Source organism: Porcisia hertigi, chromosome 12 (genome assembly GCF_017918235.1).
Source record: "Porcisia hertigi strain C119 chromosome 12, whole genome shotgun sequence".
NCBI classification, from domain to species: domain Eukaryota; phylum Euglenozoa; class Kinetoplastea; order Trypanosomatida; family Trypanosomatidae; genus Porcisia; species Porcisia hertigi.
In genome coordinates this window covers 104,556-112,454 of record NC_090571.1, presented here as the reverse complement: position 1 = coordinate 112,454, position 7,899 = coordinate 104,556, and positions in this window count along the sequence as shown.

Below are 7,899 nucleotides of genomic sequence, written 5' to 3'. Positions count from 1 at the left end.
CCCGCTCCATTCGGGCGGCAGCGTGCCAGAAATGTCCGTGTTCCCCAGGAAGACAACTTCCACCGCCTTTAGTGAGCCCCACTCCGGTGGCAGTGTTCCAGTTATTCGTGTCTCTTCAGCCATGAACATCCGGAGTCGGTGCAGCCTACTCCACTCCGGCGGCAGCGTGCCCGATAACGGCGTGCCAGTGAACGCAAGAACTTCCACCGCCTTCAGCGAGCCCCACTCTGGCGGCAGTGTGCCAGATATGCCCGTGCTGGTCAGGATGACATGACGTAATGCCCTTGAACTGCCCCACTCAGCAGGAAGGGTGCCAGTAAGCGACGAGGAGTCACCGACGAAAAACGAGAGCGAGGACATCGAGCTCCACTCAGCAGGGAGACTGCCGGTGATGCCCTTGCATGCGTCCAAACGTAACTTTCTCAGTGACGTCAGCGCGCTCCACGAGGCCGGCAGAGTTCCCGTCAAGTTGGATTTCCTGAAAGCAAGGTACCTCAGCAGTTGCAGTCTGCTCCAGCTGTCCGGCAGCGTCCCGCTCAGCCCCATCGCCATCATGGAGAAGTCGAGGCGCTTGATCATGACCTTTGTGTAGTCAACGCCCTCTGGCATCTCCGGCAGCGTGCCAGTGAACTTCGCGGGGATTCTCGCCACGCTAACTCGGTCCACGGTGCACGTCACGTACCTGAAGTCGCAGAAGTCGCCACCGCGCCACTCACGCTGCAGCGCGGGGATCGCATTTGAGAACGCCCGCAACACCGTCAGCGTGTTCGCCTGCTGGGCAGCTGTAAACTCGCTCGTCTCAGCAGCACGCACGACTGGCGCACCGTTGCTGCACAGCAGCAGCGCCACCGCCGCAGCGAGGATCGCCGCCAGCATCAGTCGACGTGCACACCGCGTCATTCGCCACGAGTGACAACTGCGCACGACTGAGTGCTTCAGCGGAGGGGGTTGCTTTGGGGGGGGGGGCGTATAGGGAGGGGGCGGAGAGGGATGAGGAGGGGGGCGGGGAGGGTCGTGGTGAAGGGAGGGCGGGGGTGGGGGAAGGGGTCAGCGCGTGTGGTCCTTGACCGTGGGAGTGCGTGTGCGTATGGCTGTGTGCGCGGATCGATGAGTGTCTTATGTGCGGGTGTGCCCAAAGGGTAGGGGGAGAGAGGAAGAGGGAGGAGAAAGAGGGGTGAGAGAGTGGAGGGCGTATAGGACAGAAGTGGGGACGGTCACCCGTCGCACAGGAACCATCGGATGAGACGATACAGAGAGTGTGTGCGGTGGCGCCGCTCACACTGAGCATTGTCACGCAGGGCGGTAGTGAGGCACCGTGCGCGCATGCTCCGGCTGCGGTGCCCACCAGCGCGCCGAACCACCCCGTGCGCTGCTGGTGCTACTGCCTCACCCGGTCCGGGTGCCGGCGGGGTGAGTTGGCCCCGTGCTCCACGCCACTCCCAGTAATGAGGAGGAGGCCCCCGAGCAGGGGCTTCGCGGCGCAGCATAGGGGGGAACACACCGCAGTGTGACACGGGCGCCAAGAGCGTTGCGACGCGCATCCAAACACGTGCGCACCACACTGCGGGGGGTGGAGGGGGAGGGAGAGGGCCTCTCGTTGGCGCTAACATTCGTGGGGAGCTCAGCCGATATACACAAAAACACGAGGGGAAAACGGGGGAAAAACAAAGTATCGGAAAAACACGAATACTTCGAGCGATAAAAGGGGTGGGGGAGGGGAATAAAATATTTCCTTGCGAGACGGCAACGGGAGCCCACTGGCGGGACGCGGAGGGCGGGCGGGGGGAGGGGTGGGGGAACAGTGGTGTTGGGGCAGAGACGCTCGTACAACAGAGAGCGATCGGCGAACATTAGCACACACTATCCACAGCAAAACTCCCACCCAGCGCGGCATGAGAATGACTATGCGAGCGAGGGCCGGCTGTAGGTCACCCGAAGAGAGACGAAGGGATCAGCTCGCGCACAGCAACGCAAACAAGGAAATCAGAAGCAATGCAGTGAGATGTGCGCATGCGACTTGAAACAAAAACGTGCACGCATACACACACACACACCGCAAACAAAAAGGGGTACGCAGTTGTAGGGGTCCATGTATGGCTAGTGTGCCTGTGTGTGCGCGTTCCTTTCATGGCTGGAGAAGGCGTGACGACTGGGGAGGGCAGTCCGAAGAGCAGCAGACAGTGCTGGGTGCTGTGGGCCTCGCGTGGTCACCGATCCACACCCCACCGCAACCCTCTGTCCGGACACCACCGCTACTGCTGCTACTGCTGCTCGCGCGGCCGCTACCCGAGCCCATGACGCTCATCACCACAGATTTCCCACAAGCGCAGACGAGGGACCAACTACAGCAGCGCACCGCTAATCGATAGAATAGGGAGGGAGGGGGGGGGATAGTCGAGAGGAGGAGAGCCGTGATGGAACTCACCGACTGACGCGAACGACGACTGACTCGGCATGCGCGACGACGTCGATGCAGGCAGCCCAACACGCACACCCAGACGCTCGCTGAGGTGTGTGTGCGTGCGTGCGTGTGCGTGTCGGGCTGCCACACTGCACCTCGTTGCAGCAGTGGCCGTATACTGCGGATTATCTGCGTTGTGGCGTTGGAGGCTCGGCCGCTGTCGACGTTGTTCTGACCGTCGCTGTAAAGGAGCCCTCAGACCTCCGGGATGGTCAGCGGCGTCTCTGATGAGGCACCCGCCGGGCAGATGTTGTCCGTCGTGCAGTCGCGTCCTCGGTGCTCGTCTTCGATGCTCACGAGGAGACCGGCATTGGACGCCCACGAATCAGGCACACACCCACAGAAGCCGTTGCCGCTCAGGAACACATTGCTGAGACTCCTCATCGCAGACCAAGAGGACGGCAGGCTGCCGAACAGCTTGCAGTCATCGAGTGCAACGACGCGCGCCTCCGTCATCCCGCTCCATTCGGGCGGCAGCGTGCCAGAAATGCCTGTGTTCCTCAGCGAGAGAACTTGCACCGCCTTCAGCGAGCCCCACTCTGGCGGCAGTGTCCCAGATATGCCCGTGCTGGTCAGGAGGACATAACGTAATGCCCTTGAACTGCCCCACTCAGCAGGAAGGGTGCCAGTAAGCGACGAGGAGTCACCGACGAAAAACGAGAGCGAGGACATCGAGCTCCACTCAGCAGGGAGACTGCCGGTGATGCCCTTGCATACGTCCATACGTAACTTTCTCAGTGACGTCAGCGCGCTCCACGAGGCCGGCAGAGTCCCCGTCAAGTTGGATTTCCTGAAGGCAAGGTACCTCAGCAGCTGCAGCCTGCTCCAGCTGTCCGGTAGCGTCCCGCTCAGCCCCATCGCCATCATGGAGAAGTCGAGGCGCTTGATCATGACCTTTGTGTAGTCAACGCCCTCTGGCATCTCCGGCAGCGTGCCAGTGAACTTCGCGGGGATTCTCGCCACGCTAACTCGGTCCACGGTGCACGTCACGTACCTGAAGCCGCAGAAGTCGTCACCGCGCCACTCACGCTGCAGCGCGGGGATCGCGTTTGAGAACGCCCGCAACACCGTCAGCGTGTTCGCCTGCTGGGCAGCTGTAAACTGGCTTGTCGCAGCAGCATGCACGACTGGCGCACCGTTGCTGCACAGCAGCAGCGCCACCGCCGCAGCGAGGATCGCCGCCAGCATCAGTCGACGTGCACACCGCGTCATTCGCCACGAGTGACAACTGCGCACGACTGAGTGCTTCAGCGGAGGGGGTTGCTTTGGGGGGGGGGGGCGTATAGGGAGGGGGCGGAGAGGGATGAGGAGGGGTGCGGGGAGGGTCGTGGTGAAGGGAGGGCGGGGGGGAAGGGGTCAGCGCGTGTGGTCCTTGACCGTGGGAGTGCGTGTGCGTATGGCTGTGTGCGCGGATCGATGAGTGTCTTATGTGCGGGTGTGCCCAAAGGGTAGGGGGGGGAGAGAGGAAGAGGGAGGAGAAAGAGGGGTGAGAGAGTGGAGGGCGTATAGGACAGAAGTGGGGACGGTCACCCGTCGCACAGGAACCATCGGATGAGACGATACAGAGAGTGTGTGCGGTGGCGCCGCTCACACTGAGCATTGTCACGCAGGGCGGTAGTGAGGCACCGTGCGCGCATGCTCCGGCTGCGGTGCCCACCAGCGCACCGAACCACCCCGTGTGCTGCTGGTGCTACTGCCTCACCCGGTCCGGGTGCCGGCGGGGTGAGTTGGCCCCGTGCTCCACGCCACTCCCAGTAATGAGGAGGAGGCCCCCGAGCAGGGGCTTCACGGCGCAGCATAGGGGGGAACACACCGCAGTGTGACACGGGCGCCAAGAGCGTTGCGACGCGCATCCAAACACGTGCGCACCACACTGCGGGGGGTGGAGGGGGGGGAGGGAGAGGGCCTCTCGTTGGCGCTAACATTCGTGGGGAGCTCAGCCGATATACACAAAAACACGAGGGGAAAACGGGGGAAAACAAAGTATCGAAAAAACACGAATACTTCGAGCGATAAAAGTGGTGGGGGAGGGGAATAAAATATTTCCTTGCGAGACGGCAACGGGAGCTCACTGGCTGGACGTGGAGGGCGGGCGGGGGGAGGGGTGGGGGAACAGTGGTGTTGGGGCAGAGACGCTCGTACAACAGAGAGCGATCGGCGAACATTAGCACACACTATCCACAGCAAAACTCCCACCCAGCGCGGCATGACAATGACTATGCGAGCGAGGGCCGGCTGTAGGTCACCCGAAGAGAGACGAAGGGATCAGCTCGCGCACAGCAACGCAAACAAGGAAATCAGAAGCAATGCAGTGAAATGTGCACATGCGACTTGAAACAAAGACGTGCACACATACACACACACACACAAACAAAAAAGGGTACGCAGTTGTAGGGGTCCATGTATGGCTAGTGTGCCTGTGTGTGCGCGTTCCTTTCATGGCTGGAGAAGGCGTGACGACTGGGGAGGGCAGTCCGAAGAGCAGCAGACAGTGCTGGGTGCTGTGGGCCTCGCGTGGTCACCGATCCACACCCCACCGCAACCCTCTGTCCGGACACCACCGCTACTGCTGCTACTGCTGCTCGCGCGGCCGCTACCCGAGCCCATGACGCTCATCACCACAGATTTCCCACAAGCGCAGACGAGGGACCAACTACAGCAGCGCACCGCTAATCGATAGAATAGGGGGAGGGGGGGGATAGTCGAGAGGAGGAGAGCCGTGATGGAACTCACCGACTGACGCGAACGACGACTGACTCGGCATGCGCGACGACGTCGATGCAGGCAGCCCAACACGCACACACAGACGCTCGCTGAGGTGTGTGTGCGTGCGTGCGTGTGCGTGTCGGGCTGCCACACTGCACCTCGTTGCAGCAGCGGCCGTATACTGCGGATTATCTGCGTTGTGGCGTTGGGGGCTCGGCCGCTGTCGACGTTGTTCTGACCGTCGCTGCAAAGGAGCCCTCAGACCTCCGGGATGGTCAGCGGCGTGTCTGATGAGGCACCCGCCGGGCAGATGTTGTCCGTCGTGCAGTCGCGTCCTCGGTGCTCGTCTTCGATGCTCACGAGGAGACCGGCCTTGGACGCCCACGAATCAGGCACACACCCACAGAAGCTGTTGCCGCTCAGGAAAACGTAGTTGAGACTCCTCATCGCAGACCAAGAGGACGGCAGGCTGCCGATCAGCTTGCAGTCATCGAGTGCAACGATCTGCGCCTCCGTCATCCCGCTCCATTCGGGCGGCAGCGTGCCCGATAACCGCGTGCCAGTGAACGCAACAACTTGCACCGTCTTCAGCGAGCCCCACTCCGGCGGCAGCGTGCCTGAGATTTGGGTGTTCCTGAGGTACAGTCGGCGCAGTGCCCTCAAGCGGCCCCACGCAGAAGGCAGGGTGCCAAACACGTGCGTCTGATCCAGTGACAGTACTTTCAGTTTCCCCAGTGAGCTCCACGTAGGGGGCAGGGTGCCAGTAAGCGACGAGGAGTCACCGATGAAAAACGAGAGCGAGGACATCGAGCTCCACTCAGCAGGAAGACTGCCGGTGATGCCCCTGCATACGTCCATACGTAACTTTCTCAGTGACGTCAGCGCGCTCCACGAGGCCGGCAGAGTTCCCGTCAAGTTGGATTTACTAAAGGCAAGGTACCTCAGCAGCTGCAGCCTGCTCCAGCTGTCCGGCAGCGTCCCGCTCAGCCCCATCGCCATCATGGAGAAGTCGAGGCGCTTGATCATGACCTTTGTGTAGTCAACGCCCTCTGGCATCTCCGGCAGCGTACCGGTGAACTTCGCGGGGATTCTCGCCACGCGAACTCGGTCCACGGTGCACGTCACGTATGTGAAGCCGCAGAAGTCGCCACCGCGCCACTCACGCTGCAGCGCGGGGATCGCATTTGAGAACGCCCGCAACACCGTCAGCGTGTTCGCCTGCTGGGCAGCTGTAAACTCGCTTGTCGCAGCAGCATGCACGACTGGCGCACCGTTGCTGCACAGCAGCAGCGCCACCGCCGCAGCGAGGATCGCCGCCAGCATCAGTCGACGTGCACACCGCGTCATTCGCCACGAGTGACAACTGCGCACGACTGAGTGCTTCAGCGGAGGGGGTTGCTTTGGGGGGGCGTATAGGGAGGGGCGGAGAGGGATGAGGAGGGGTGCGGGGAGGGTCGTGGTGAAGGGAGGGCGGGGGGGGAAGGGGTCAGCGCGTGTGGTCCTTGACCGTGGGAGTGCGTGTGCGTATGGCTGTGTGCGCGGATCGATGAGTGTCTTATGTGCGGGTGTGCCCAAAGGGTAGGGGGGGGAGAGAGGAAGAGGGAGGAGAAAGAGGGGTGAGAGAGTGGAGGGCGTATAGGACAGAAGTGGGGACGGTCACCCGTCGCACAGGAACCATCGGATGAGACGATACAGAGAGTGTGTGCGGTGGCGCCGCTCACACTGAGCATTGTCACGCAGGGCGGTAGTGAGGCACCGTGCGCGCATGCTCCGGCTGCGGTGCCCACCAGCGCGCCGAACCACCCCGTGCGCTGCTGGTGCTACTGCCTCACCCGGTCCGGGTGCCGGCGGGGTGAGTTGGCCCCGTGCTCCACGCCACTCCCAGTAATGAGGAGGAGGCCCCCGAGCAGGGGCTTCGCGGCGCAGCATAGGGGGGAACACACCGCAGTGTGACACGGGCGCCAAGAGCGTTGCGACGCGCATCCAAACACGTGCGCACCACACTGCGGGGGGTGGAGGGGGGAGGGAGAGGGCCTCTCGTTGGCGCTAACATTCGTGGGGAGCTCAACCGATATACACAAAAACACGAGGGGAAAACGGGGGGAAAACAAAGTATCGAAAAAACACGAATACTTCGAGCGATAAAAGTGGTGGGGGAGGGGAATAAAATATTTCCTTGCGAGACGGCAACGGGAGCTCACTGGCTGGACGTGGAGGGCGGGCGGGGGGAGGGGTGGGGGAACAGTGGTGTTGGGGCAGAGACGCTCGTACAACAGAGAGCGATCGGCGAACATTAGCACACACTATCCATAGCAAAACTCCCACCCACTGCCTTGTTTTCAAAAAAAAAAAAGTATGGAGATGAGAAAGATTTATACATACAGAAGGTTACGCAAAATTATATATTTATATATATAGACGAAGCATTGTGAGCAGAAGGCAGCGTACAGGGGCCTTCCCTGTGCAGATGGAAGACTGGATGGAGGGAGGAGTACTCGGGGGAGCGGGGGAGCGGGGGCGGGGGAGCGGGGGAGCGGGGCTGGGGGAGCGGGGGGTGAGGGGTGCATAGAACCGTAGAAAGAAAAATGCACGGAGAAGGGGAGAACCGGTCTTCGTGAGGGTGTTGGCTTGATGCAGGCGCTCGTGACGTGTGCGTCTGCGCTGTGGAGCCTTCACAGATGAGAGCATCCCTGTTGTTTTTTTATTCGGCCGCCCGTCGTGCTTCAAGAGTC